Here is a 14889-nt window from a genome sequence, read left to right as displayed (position 1 = left end):
CCTGGTCCAAAAATGGTACAGATGTTGATTTTTCATATGGCTTTCCAAGAATCCAAATTTGTGTTGCACTATTTTATGTAGGCCAGTTTCATAAGAAGAAAACATTTCCCACCCTCTTATTTCACCTTTCGTTCTTTCTGCTCTTGAACTTGTCTTTTTATGTGTGGGCTATTTCAAGATCTACTTTAATCCCAGGTTTGCTGTGGCATATATAAACTGGATAGCCATTTGAGGCAGAATGACTAGAAAAGAACAGAGATGCGCTCTGTTAATGCTCAGAATCCCTCCTGCCCCAGCCTCACCACACAGAGCTAGAGCAAAGTGAATCTTACCGGTGATCGCTTTTAAGACAATGCTTCACTCTGCCCAGTGGTCAGAATCCCAGACTGAGGCAACGGGAGTGGTTTATTTCAACTGTGAGCCCTGTGTTTCTGGACTGGAGGTGAGGCATGAGGCAGTCATGTGGGGCAGAGGGTGGTAGGCAAGTGCCCAGAAAATATCAGTGTCTCTCCTGACTTTTAGCTGGTCTTTTTTTGCCCCTCCTTTTCAACAGAACTATCATTATGGAAAGATACAGAACCGAGAAGTTGCTATTAATGTGACATAACTAATTAGTGATCTAAGGAACTTTGAAAGCACAGTGAGTTCTGTAACAAGATGACGTTTACATTAAAAATGATACTGGGCTGGGGAAATGTACTAGACATGCAGTTTATATAAGGAAAGAACATCCTTCTCTGACATAGGTTCCAGAAAGTAAATGGGCTTTCTTTGATGGACAGGCGACTGGTTCACATCCCAGGCATAATGCTGTAATCAAGAATTGGCATCTCTCCCTACTTGCTTGTTATCTAATATTTTTCATAATATGCATTCATCAGGGAGTTCATTCCCCACAAACTAAAGCTTTTGTCACTCTGTCATTCTGGATGAAAATGGTTAGTTGTATTATGCAGTAATCTGGTCATCTTTTTTATAGACATTGATCATTATCAATTCATTTCAGACCAAGATTTATTGATTTTGTCTCTGAGTTAAAAATGTCCCCTGTTGGAAAATGTATTTATAAGCCCTGATTACTAAATCTTTATGAATTTAAATAATTTTTTAAAAATCTCTTCTGGGTTTATATGGTCCTTCTGGGAAACCCTCACATCACTTTATTAAAGGGGGGGCAAACAGAGATAGATTCCCTTATATTGCCCTTTATGTTTTAGGGTCAAGGACATCTGCCTTTTGTTTTTGTTTGTTTTTAATACATGTTTTTAGTAGATATTACATGCATATGGTGTGAAATATACAAGTTACAAAATCACATATAATGAAAATTAAGCCTTTAAGAAAATTAAACCACCTAGTTTTTCTATACTTATTTAGAGATATCTACCTATTATCAATATAAACTTCCAGAAATATTCAATGTATACCAAGAATATAAAATATATGTATTTTTTTAATAATTATTTATTTAACAGAGATCACAAGTAGGCAGAGAGAGGAGGGGAAGCATGCTCCCTGCTGAGCAGAGAGCCCGACGTGGGGCTCGATCCCAGGACCCTGAGATCGTGACCTGAGCCGAAGGCAGAGGCTTTAACCCTCTGAGCCACCCAGGTGCCCCTGTAATATGTTTTTAATATGGAAGAATAAAGCTTTGGGTCTTTCACTTAATAATAGCTGTTGGGGTTGGTCGTAAACATTACTGCTAATCACTATTTCCACTGCTCATTTTGGCTAAAACAGTAGAAGGCACTTCTCCAGAACTTTCTATTTAGATGATCATGTGATTTGCTTTATCCAATAAATCATAATCAGAAGTGACATATTACTTCTGGGTAGAAGCACTTAAGCAGGTACATAATTCTCTTTTACCTTCTCCCCCCTGCTATTATGATTTTGATGTTCTAGATGAAGAGCCCATTTTGTATGATTAAAAGAATACAGGGGCACCTGGGTGGCTCAGTGGGTTAAAGCCTCTGCCTTTGGCTCAGGTCACGATCCCAGAGTCCTGGGATTGAGCCCTGCATCGGGCTCTCTGCTCGTTGGGGAGCCTGCTTCCTCTTCTCTCTCTCTGTCTGCCTCTCTGCCTACTTGTGATCTCTGTCTGTCAAATAAATAAATAAGATCTTTAAAAAAATAAAAAAATATAAAGTTTGATTGCGTTAAGCTACTAAAGTGTTAGGTATATGTTTGTTACTGCAGTATGACCTGGGCTATCCCGGATGATATAGAGTACAAGCTCGAGTATTTTATTAATATGTATAGAGCTACCTCAGTCTTTTAAACAGATACACAAAAATTGACTGTTTGGAGGTATTATAATTTACCTAAACTAGTTGCCTCTTGATAGACATTTAGTGTGTTTCTAATCTTTTGCCATTACTCTGAAAATGTTGTTGTTTTAGAGCTGGATCCATTTTGATGCTTCTTCTTAGAATGAGGTGAGATCTTGAACCAGTTATTTGCAGAAGGGATATGTGTGTCCTGGGCACACTGAGAGGACATTGTCATATTCAGGTCGTATTCAGGCTAGCAAGAATTCTTCCAGTTTCACAGTAACATTCTTTTCGTGAGGTGGAGTAGTTCTGTATAGGCTAACGTAGAACTTTTCTTCCTTTCAGCCAACAAGAATGAGCAGCTGTATCTACCCTGACTCACAGATTGCTTCCTGCAAACATGGCATGGTTATCGATCTCTCATTTAGCTTTGAACCTCACTGTTTCTTCTCAGTGTCATTCCTGATCCACAGAGCTTGTTCTAAACCAGGAATTATTTGTTCTGTCCATCTATACATGTCATTTACTATACAGCACCTGGGCTTTGCTCCTTTTGCTGAAATTCGTAGTCATAGGCCTTCTCTTGCAGCTTCTTCCTACACCCATGTTTGATGCTCTCTGCTTTTGGCAGTTCCTCCTCCCGTTTGGTATCTGGGGCTATGTATATCTTCTAGTTTCATCAGAGATGTGATTTGCTTTGTATTTCCTATTGTTTTGGCTTTGGAGTGAGCTGGACCCATGCTGAGCCCATGCGGAGGCCAGGAAAGCTCATTCTAGTGTAAGGACCTGTCAGCCAGCTTTTTTGATTGTGATGTAAGTGCCTGACATTAAGCTTTTGATTGCTGATTGCATCTGCTTCAAAGATATCCCTCTTGAATAAACACATGGCCGGCTACTCAACGAGGTAAAGAGCCAGGCTGCCCCACCCATGAAGTTCCTTTTTTGTTAGAAAACTCTGGTCTGGGCACCTGGGTGGCTCAGTGGGTTAAAGCCTCTGCCTTCTGCTTGGGTCGTGATCCCAGGGTCCTGGGATTGAGCCCCGAGTCGGGCTCTCTGCTCCGCGGGGAACCTGCTTCCTGCTCTCTCTCTCTGCCTGCCTCTCTGCCTATTTGTGATCTCTGTCTGTCAAATAAATAAATAAAATCTTTAAAACAAACAAACAAACCAACCAACTCTGGTTGCCTGACCACTTCCTTTTCCCTTCTACTGTTCTTAATTCCTGCTCTTAGGTTTTACACTTACCGATAAAGAGCGAAGTCACAAAACCCTAGGCACACTGCCCACAACTGTAGTAAAAACAGAACCCCAAGTTTCTCCCTGCGCCACCCTCCCTCATTCCAACCTTGCTGTTTGGCTCTGAGTGAACCCTCCAGGACTTGGGAGTAGCAAACCCTGTTTTTGTAAGTTCCCTGATGATGGTTGTTGCTGAAGGTATCTTGCAACCATAGTTAACAACCACAAGGGGTGGTCCAGCCCCAGCCATGGCTCCAGAAGGGGAAAGGTCTATGGGGATCTGCTTTGGGTCCAGGTGAGCACCTCCAGGCACCTTCAGTGGGAAAGCACATCTAACTCTAGGCAGACAGTGGGACAAAACACTCTTGTAACTCAGGGTTATTCGTTTAAACAGTATGACATTTGCAATTTTGGTAATAAAAAATCATGGAAGACCAACAATTTTGTTATGGCTCAACCTATTAATATAATAGGAAGAGTTTATATTCATGGCAGAAAACTTAGTGCTCCTTCTGCTGAACACAAGGGGCAGAGTCGTTCCTTCTGGCAAGGAGGACTGGCATGACAGTCTCTTATTTGAAATCCCAGGCTTTGTTCTACTTGGCATGAAGCAGGGGGGAAGGACAAAAATTGTATTTTTTTTCAGTCCTAAGCAACTATGTTGACACCGTGGTTTATGTTTTCTCTAATTTCTTTCAAGACCAACTGTAATATCTTTATAGAGAGCATGTCAATATTTGTTTCCAAATGACAGCATTCTCTAAGTTACACCGTGCTCCTCACTAGAAATTGTTAAATAACAAATGCTGGAATCCTGCACGGGGGTGACAAGTAAAGTTTTTTCATGGTGTGACCCAAGAAATAGCAATATAGCAATTGACTTCTACCCGGCGGTGTTTGTTTGTTTGTTTTGGCTAACATCCCGTCTAGTGGTTTTCCTCCACCAGCTCACACCCAGGGAAATGCTTTCAGCGCCGTGGAAACAGTACCCAACGAAGACGTTTCTGAGGCACACAGAAACTAATGTTCCAGTAGAGGTTGTATATTCTGCTCAGCAGCTAGAAAAGACTGCAGGAACTATAACTGAGTAAATACAGGTTATTACTCTGTCCTTGAACAGATGGCCTCTTAGTTTTCTGGACCCCACTCCTTAAGTAAAAAGGTCTGTTCCTTGGGGGCAGTGACTAAGGAAAAGTGACATCCATTTTCATCCTACACTACCATTTCAAAGTTGACCGCATCTCTGCCCCAACTCAAGTCCACTGTCCCTGAGTTTGTTAGATTGCGGTGTAGCAGCATGGGGTGTGCTCCTTCTGTAGCCCCTCAGCATCACTGTCCGTAAACAGGCAGTTGCTTCTTATTGCAAGACTTGTATCAGGCTTTCTCTGGCTCCCAGGAGTGTGCTTGGCCCTTACATGGGGCAGACCAGAAATGCTGGAAAATTAACACTCCTGGGAGCAGCCTGCAATCAGTAACAGATGGGAGCTGGGGGGTAAATACCCCAGAGTTCTTGCCTCTGCGGTGGGCAGCCCCTGAGGTGGGCACACCCCTGAGGTGAGTTCTGTGAATTTCCCAGAGTTCCCCAGTAGGAAGGGTTAACTTCCTGCTCATTAATATTTCTATCTGAGCTTCCTTTCCTCCTCTTTCTCATCTCTCCAATCCCTTATGGTGCTTTCTAGCACCTCTCCCAGGTTATCTCACAGTTCTAGAGGCCAGAGTCTGAAATCAGGGGTTGGTTGTTTCTTGAGGGATCTAAGGGTGAAGTTGCTCCCTGCTTCTTTCCAAGCTGCTGGTCATTGCCAACATTCCCTGGCATCCCTTAGTTTGCAGGTAATTCATTCCATTCCTAGTTTCCATCTTCACATGGCATTCTCCTCTCTGGGTCTGTGTGCCTTCTTCTCTTATAAAGATACCAGTCACATCAGAATATGGCCAGTCCTAGTCCAGAATGAATGAACTCATCTTAATTTGATGACATCTACACATTCACAGGCACTGGGAGGTGGAGCTTCAGCATAGTTTTGGGGGGAAGCAATTTGGTCTGCAACACCTGGAGCCCATGTAAGAGATTAACCTGAGATGGATGTTCTCCAGGATGATGCTTGGCCTTCTCAAGATCAGCTATCCTCTCTGCTTCCAGAACAGTCTCTAGGAAGGATTACCTTTCAGCATGGCCCATGTAGGGGCAGACTTTCTCTGATACGAAAAGCAAAAGATTATTAATCAAAAGAACTTCAGGACAGGGTTCATATATAGTAACAAGAACAAAAAATTAAGTTTGGGAATTGATCTTGAGGGTTTGGACCATAAGGCTGATATGGGACAACATTTGACATAGTGCAGAATTTAATAAATTGGCAAGGGTCTCTTTGTAGCCAGTCTTCATATGCTGATAGGATGGACCCTTGAAATATGGAAACTACATCAGGATCCAGTAAATGAGGTGGACATGCTGGAACTGCCTTGATAGGTCTTGAAGAAAGAGGTCAAGTGCTCAGAAAGCTGCATCTGTTAAAATAAGAACCCTAATGTGGAAATAGAACCAGATAATTAAGGAATAACACAATTTGGGCAAAGCTCGTCAGGCACCTTTCTCTTTATTCCATTAAAGTTCCCCTCAATTCATTATTGTGGAGGATAAGAATTAGTACCAAAGACATATCGTAATTAGAGCTGTGTATTCCTTAAAACTCTATTTATAGAATCAGAAAAATTGCCCTGTATGTCCCTGCTGGTGGGGAGCTATGTCATGTTACTGAGGTCCTCCAACTCTTTTTATTGTTTTTATTTTTATTTATTAAAAAATTTTTTTTCTCCAATTCTTTTTAGAGGGATTAGAGTCAGAGCTGAGTTTTGCAAAAATTCTATCAGCCCCCTTACCACCTGAAATGTGACATGATCTCTCTTAGCTACCATCTTGGGATCAGGAAAGATGTATCTATGATCTCCTTGTGCACCACGGATTCCTGGTAGAGACCTGTGGGCAGGAGGTACCAGGTCAATCAAATGTCCAGCTTCTTGGGCTTACAGCCACAAAAGCCACTTTCCATGCACACATTTCCCTGCATTTTCAAATGCCTTTTAGCTTCCTCCTAATCCCCGAGTTGAAGGCAGCTGCTTTGCTTTCATCGCATGTGCTGATGCATTTATTAAAAACTTTATTCTGACCTCTATTAAGTGCTACATTTATGATTTACTATAGAGAATCCTATTCTGCCGAAATAAATGAATGGAAGATCATAATCTGCTTTTCGACTGAGACATGGGATCTTCAGTTACAGCCTGTGTGGCCGTTGTTGTGGAGGGAAAATTAGTCCCTACTGTGAGAGGAAGGAGGCTCCTGCCTGTTACAGCTGAACCACCGGGCCTGGGAAATGCAGAGACAACTTAATTGAACAATTGGTTCAGCGATGATAGAGTTTTACATTTTCTCAACAAGACCATCAATTACCATAAAAACAGAACATACTGTGTTTCTCGAATCCGAAGCAATACATAGCAATTAGGGGATGGGATCTATTGTGCACCGAGCTCAAAGGAAGAGGAAATGCGAATTCCACAGGAGTTTATGGCAACTCAATTCACTTTCATGCAAGGATCCTCCTTGCAGAAATTGATCACTGCTTAGTTACTGCTTTTCTGTGCCATCTAGAGAATTTGAGGCGATGCTTGGACCCTGATGCCCTCTTGCCCAGTTCTCCTTGCACAGCTTGCCACACTTACTCTTGACTCGGTGACTCCCACATGGAAGCTGCCAGCCAAAGCCTCAGGCGAGATGCTGCCTGCAGAGCTCCCAGGATGAGCGGGCTGATGGCACTGATTACGCAGCAGGCAGCCTTCTGAGACCTGTGGCAGTGAGTGCTCAGTGGTTTCTAAGTTGTCTGGAAGGGCCAGCGCTGCCACACCTGTCGCTGGCAGCTCAGTGAACATTCAGCACATAACTCACCCATCAACTAAAACATATACTAAACGAACTTAATTATTTAGATTAAGATGAAGGAGGCTGAACACATAACCTTAAAAAGGGCTCTGTTGAACTCCTTATGGATGGAGCTACAGAAGGCTGTTAGGAGATAAGCAGATGTTTAGCTTTTTGTTATCATCATTGATGACAAAATAGAATCTTCCCCAGTGCTTATGTTTGTAGGTATCCTCACGGCCAAGTCAAATAATAATAGCCAACATTTATCAAATGTTTGTTATATGCTCGGCATGGCCTATTTTAGTAGTATTAATTTATTTAACCCTATGCCAAACCTGTAAGATAGAGATGATTATTATCCACACTTCCCAAATGAGAAGCTAAGTCAGAGTGGTCAAACGGCGTACCTGAGGCCAGGCCGTAGGGAGAAGCTGGGATCTGAACCCAACGCCAGCTCCAGGGAACCTTCCCTACTACAACAATGCAGCTACCTCCTAGGTAATGGCAGTCCCTTTTACTGCTTTTTCTGAAGTGATTTGCTCACGGTATTGTAGCACTGAGCTCAAAATACCAAGGTCGTGGGGGGTAATCCATCCGAGTTAGTCATTCTCTTCCACAGCCTTCGATTGCTTTGTGAAGGCTGGTTATGTGCTCCCTGCCGGAGCGGCCGTGAGAAGGTGACGGTGGTTCGGAATGGCTCCATTTCCATTACCAGAAAAATGACTCCAACTGTACGCTCAGTGAGAGTAGGTAGGGTCCCCTTTAATTTTGTATTGCTCTCCTAATTCTCAAATTCAACAGCTAAATGGAAACTTTCAGCTCTGTGCTTTCCCTTTAATGGGAAAAGGCTGAAATCATAAAGGATTCAGTGTGAGATGAGAAAGGCACGTCAGACGAATGGCAATTTCTTTTTAAGATTTTATTTTGTTTATTTATTTGACAGAGAGAGATCACAAGTGGGCAGAGAGGCAGGCAGAGAGGAAGGGAAGCAGGCTCCCTCCTAAGCAGAGAGCCTGATGTGAGGCTCGATCCCAGGATCCTGAGATCGTGACCCAAGCCGAAGGCAGAGGCTTTAACCCACTGAGCCACCCAGGCGCCCCCAAAACGACGGCTTCTGATTGAGAGAAGGCCTATCCATTATTAGCTCAAGTGGAGAAAACAGCGAGACTGGATGAGGAGGCTAAGAAAATTCCAAGTATTAGGGCCTTAAGGGATTACAATGCAATACTCTCTTTTCCCCTCCTCCAGTTCCAAATTGGGTGAAGGACCAAAGCAAGAGAAAGGCAGAAGCCAGGAGACAGCCTTGCATTAGACAAGCATTTCTACCGAGTCATTGGAACAGCAGCACAGATGCAAGTCAGCTGCACATACGGGCTCCTTACTGTGCTCCTAGGAGAGCAACCCTAAAGACTGCTAGCTGTCTGGAGCCCAGCTGGCTCTGAATGAGAACCCAGAGAGGGTTGAGTGGTTCATGCCCTGTTCATTTTTCTAGACCCACCAGTCACATAATGCACTTCTCCCGGGTATTGGCAGGGGAGGGAGGAGCAGGATGAGTGACCAGCAGGGTTCATGTAGCTGCTGTTCTTCTCAGTGGGCACAAAAGGAAATGAGGAGGGGACAACCAGTGCTGGTTTTTGCTAACCCTGGTCAAGTTCTGCATATATGGTAACATATACAATCAAGTAGTAGGGGCATGTTTACAGATACAGTAAGACTAAAACACGAGAATATATAACAGAGCCACAAACATTGGAGGGCTAATAGGCCTCTGGACATCCTCCCCAGCACGGCCTAGCAGCAATGCTCTGAGCATTAGATAAAAAGTTATGTTAGGGGTACCTGGATGGCTCAGTGGGTTAAAGCCTCTGCCTTCAGCTCGGGTCATGATTCCAGGGTCCTGGGATCGAACCCCACATCAAGCTCTCTGCTTGGTGTGGAGCCTGCTTCCCCTACACCGCCCCCCACCCCACCTCTCTGCCTACTTGAGATCTCTGTTTGTCAAATAAATAAATAAATAAAATCTTTAAAAAAAAAAAAGTTATGTTAGTAGAAGGGATGACGCAATAGTCTAAAAAACTTTAGCTTTGGAAGAGGAAAATAATGTTTCACCTTTTCCCTCCTTTCCAGTTGTTGGAGACTGTGGAGGTACAAATGGAGGATTTTGAAATAAGATCATGTACGAAATACCCAGTGGAGGACAAGTCATTTAAAAAAAAAAAAGTTCCCAGTGGTCTTAGATGGACTAGAGTTGATTGGCCAATCTAGATCTAGAGGAAGATGCCCCAAGAAGGTATTTGGATTCTTCAGCCTTGTGCAGGAGGTGGAGGGTGGACCCAGATTCGTTACCTGGGGAATTTGGGGCTCCTTCCGAAATTACTGGCTCAGTGTTGTAATTGTTATCTCTAATTCTTTTTTTTTTAAAAGATTTTATTTATTTATTTGACAGAAAGAGATCACAAGTAGATAGAGAGGCAGGCAGAGAGAGAGAGGGAAGCAGGCTCCCTGCTGAGCAGAGAGCCTGATGCGGGATTCGATCCCAGGACCCCGAGATCATGACTTGAGCCGAAGGCAGCGGCTCAATCCACTGAGCCACCCAGGTGACCCTGTTATCTCTAATTCTTATATACTTATTTCCCCCAAACTCTGTATAGTAAGCTTGTCTGTAGATATTTTAGCCAATTCCTAGCAGTGGTATAGAGGAGCTAATGGTAAGAATTGACATGTTCCACAAAACCAATTGTCTAGAGAATATAGGTACGCTGAAATTAACACGGTTCTTCACAAACGATAGTAGATCCAAATGCTGTTTTGTTGATTATGCAGAGCTGGGCTTAGAACTACCAAGGTGCGCTTGGCTCAGAGACGAGAGTACGGTCACAGTCTCACCCCTCTGTGCTTCAGGTTCCTGTTTACAGAATAAATGCCTATGTCTACAGGTGTCTGATGTTGCTTGGAAGAAGGGAAATATAACAAGGGTTCCCTATGGTAGTGTAGAAAAAGTCTTTATAAATTTTATTTTATTTTTAGAGATTTATTTATTTTGGAGAGAGAAAGAGAGTGAGCACTAGCACATTAGCCAGGGGAGGGGCAGAGAGACAGAGAATCTCAAGCAGACTCTGTGCTCAGTGTGGAGCCCGACCCTGAGCTCATGACCTGAGCTGAAATCAAGAGTCAGACTGAGCCATCCAGGCACCCCATATATAAAAAAATTATAAATTTTAAAAATTATTTTTATTAACATATAATGTATTATTTGCTCCAGGGGTACAGGTCTGTGAATCATCAGTCTTACACAATTCACAGAGCTCACCATGGCATATACCCCTCCCTAATATCCATCCCCCAGATGTCTTATCCCTACCTCCCCACCCCCCAGCAACTCTCCGTTTGCTTGACTTTATAAACTTTAAATGCCGATTTAAAAACATTTGGCTTTGGACACCTCTTTGGGGGTGATTATTTCTTTTTGAATGCCCTATCTTCCTGCTCTAGATGTGTCTTCTTAGGCCCTCCTATTAGGCCTTACGTAAGGATCCCAGCAGCTGCTCTCCTCTTCTTTCTGTCCTCACCTTAAGAAACCATACAGGGCCAAGTTGTGGTTAGCAAATCCCCAGTGGGTTAGGCAGGTTCCTATTCCTTATTGCATCACCGAGAGTGTTTTCTTAGATCATCTACATTGTCATATGTTGCGTCTTGTTAGGATTAGTGGGCAGAGATGTACACAGTACGCCAGCCCTCCCTTCTACTTTTCCTTTGGGGGGAGTTGGCGGAATACTGCAAATTGCAGAAAGAGAACTCCCATGTTGCAGTCTCCCCCTCACAGCGTGAAAGCTGCCAGAATAGGAAGTGGAACTGAACTGCCAGGCTGTTGAGGTCCAAGATATAGGAGGAGGTTCACTGCAGCCATCCAGCTTGGTCCTGAGACCCTGAGACACAGGGCTCTCCAGCTAGGACACTGGGCCTTTTCATGACATCAGCCCTTGGGTTTATGCAGATATGTTCTTAATCTCATTTGACTAATAATAATTTTTAAAAGTTGGATTTACAAAAAAAAATTTTTCCTTATTTTATTGGATCCTCTCAATGACTCTAGGACATATTTATCATCCTTTTATGGGGCTGGAGGTGGGGAGGAATACTGTTTCAAAGAAATGAATCCAAAAACCATGTAAGCCAGTGAATGAGGAAACCAGGACTAAAATTCAAGTTTTCTGATTCCAAATTCTGCCGCCTTTTTATGAAAGCCACCTCCTCCCTTACCATGATGATTTTAAGTAAACTGAAATATTAGGCCATATTCAACTTCTAAGAATGGATAATGGATTTTTTTTTTTTTAATTAAGTAGGCTCAAGGTGGGGCTTGAACTCAAGACCCTGAGATCAAGAGTCAGACACATAACTGACTGAGCCCCCCAGGCACCCTGATAATGGATACTTTTTGAGCACATACTATGTTCCAGGCTTTATGCTCAATTATTTCACTGAGTCCCCACACAAACCCTGTGAGCCACGTACCATCATCATCCCCATTTTACAGACGGAGAGATAAAAATCCTAACCAAAGTCACATGGATTGTAAAGGGCAGAGTTGGGATTTAGACCCTAGTCTTGGGACCCGGAAGCTCAAGCTCTTAATTACAGCATTATGTTGCCTTCTGGAGATCTGGTTTAGTCTTGATGACATTGAGAGTCGCCTTTGTAGCCAGTAAGTGAGAAATTGGAGGGCGGAGTCCCCTAGGTGCCTGGAAAACACAGTAATGGATCCTTGAAGAACTGGAGGGCAGGCAAGGCTCACTCAGGCACATGTAATCTGATCTGCTGATGCAGGAAAGTATGTGCTGTACTGTCCTGGGGCGAAGCCCAGGAGCGTGCAAAGACTTCTAGCTTTTATCTTTTAAAGGCAATTAGAAGACAGAAAGGCTGCTTAGGAAACTATAAACTCATGAGCTGATTTTAAAACCACCAAGGACAAGTTGCCATGTCTGAGAGTGGATAGAAAGTAACTCAACACCTCTGGTTAGTTACTTGTTTGTTTCATTGTAGTGCTAGAGAAATGGCATTTAGTATTTTCTTTTCTTTTCTTTCCCATTTTTTTGTTTTGTTTTGTTTTGTTTTAGGATTTAAAAGTCTAAAGTATTATCTTGGATTGTATTTTGTATCTGTGTGATTTTTTTTTAAGTGAAGTTGCTTCTTTTACTCCCAATATAGACTCATTATTATAGCAACAAAGAGCTTCAGCAATAAGATATTTTCTTGCTGTCTCTTAGCAATGATGCTTGCTGTGGGAAAATTTCTAGGGAGCCTCAATTACAGTGAACCTGGGGAAAACATATGACTTAATTTTTTTTTTAAACCAACTTGAAAACGTTGAGAAAGTGCAACTCCTACACATACTGGTTCACTCTGGCCTCTGCTCTGAACTCTGCCTCAGGTTCCTGACATTAGTGTGTCATGCTGTACCTGTTTGATTAAACTGGTGTTGCAGTTAGGTTTTGGAGTGTCCAAGAAAGTAGGAGAAGCATTTTGTTTTAGAAAATTAGGAAATACAAGTTTTCACTGTAGGTTGACTGTATGATTTATTGCGTAAGCCACGATGCCTTTGCAAGCCACCATGCCTTTGTGAGCCAGAGGGCACTGTGCTTAGTTCCCCCGGCACAGCAGCCTAGGTCATGACTATTGCAGAGAAATGGGACGTATGGTCACCCAGCTTTCCTGAGTCATGCTTTGTAAGGAACAGGTTCTATAAGCCAAATACCATTTGTTGTCACGGATTACCTGTCCCGCCTGTCCCGTGGTTTTTTTTTTTTTTTTTTTTTTTTTTTCAGATGAGCCACACAAGTTATCTACGGATCATCTGAATACAGACATAACCTTCACTGTTCTGCTGCCCTGACATCCTTGCCAGGTCACCCTGCCTGGGTGGTTTGCTTCTTTGACGCACACTGTGGAGGAGTAGCCATCCCCTGAGTGTGCTGCCCAGGGAGCCAGAGCAGGTGGGCGGCTCACTGCCCCAGCTCGGGGAAGTCAGAAGTCACAGCCTCAAGCCTTGTTGCTGTTCTTTTAGAGCTGCGCAGATGTAAAGAAATCCTTTCCTTCTGTGAACCCCAGGTTTCCGTTCTGTGGAATGGCAATAATGATGACATGTACTCAAGCTATCTTTTGGGTTTACTGTGAGGACCAGTACGTAGAAGTTCGTGGTAACCAATAGTACTATACAAATACTGGTTATTAATTCAGTGTTGCTTTTACCATTAACTAGCTGAGCAACACAGGGCAAGCGATTTCACCTTTCCATACCTCCTTCCTCTTTATCTGTGGAGAGAGGAAAATTATATCTCCTTCTCCAAAGGACTGATTAAATATATAGAGTACTTATTCCAAATAAACATGATTTAGCTTCTCATTAAATTGCACTGTTTCTGGAATTTTGTACCTGAGTGATAAACGAACTCTTCTTCTCAGCCTAGTTGTCAAGGAGAGGAGCTCTTACTGTCTTAAATGCCTTGCTTCAGGCGAAAGAACTCCAGTAAACCACGCGGACCCCTGTAGAGGCTCCAAGGCAGGAGTGTGGATGCTGCCTGGTGCAGGAGGATTCAGGGGACGGGCGCAGGAGTGGCAGACTGCGAGCCTGCCAAGAAACAGCACAGGGAGCGCCTTCCCTCACACGGCTAAAAATACTGCCGGGAAAGTAATTTCTCTGGTCCTATTTTAGAAACCAGAGACAGATCCACCATATTCATATTTGGATCCTGGTCAGCCTTCTGGTTTGAGTTTTAAATTTCAAGAGAGGAGGAGGGTTAAAACAATCTGTGTCATTTCAGAATCAAAATTTGAAAATACCATTAAAAAAGATATGTGTTGGACATTATTTATGTAATTACTAGCAGTTTTTCTTAAAGATTTTATTTATTTGATAGAGTACAAGCTGGGGAGGGGAGGGACAGAGGGAGAAGCACACTCCCCACTGAACAGGGAGCCCAAAGCAGGACTGGAGCCCAAAGCAGGGCTCAGTCCCAGGACCCTGAGATCATGACCTGAGCCAAAGGCAGATGCATAAGTAACGGAGCCACCCAGGTGCTCCTTTATTAGCAGGTCTTTTTTAAGGCTTTATTAGAGATATTCAAGATGTATTAGTGACAGAGTCCTTCCAGTTATGTACTTATTTATATAAGTCATTGATTATATAGATATCTAAATTTATTTTTTACTTTAGATTTATAGGAGTGCCTGGTTAGCCCAGCTAGTGAAGCATGTGACTCTTTTTTTAAAAATATTTTATTTATTTATTTGACAGAGAGAGATCACAAGTAGACGGAGAGGCAGGCAGAGAGAGAGAGAGAGGAGGAAGCAGGCTCCCCGCTGAGCAGAGAGCCCGATGCGGGACTCGATCCCAGGACCCTGAGATCATGACCTGAGCCGAAGGCAGAGGCTTAACCCACTGAGCCACCCAGGTGCCCCAAG

This window comes from Mustela lutreola, chromosome 3 (genome assembly GCF_030435805.1).
Source record: "Mustela lutreola isolate mMusLut2 chromosome 3, mMusLut2.pri, whole genome shotgun sequence".
Taxonomy (NCBI): Eukaryota; Metazoa; Chordata; class Mammalia; order Carnivora; family Mustelidae; genus Mustela; species Mustela lutreola.
This window is presented reverse-complemented; position numbering follows the sequence as displayed.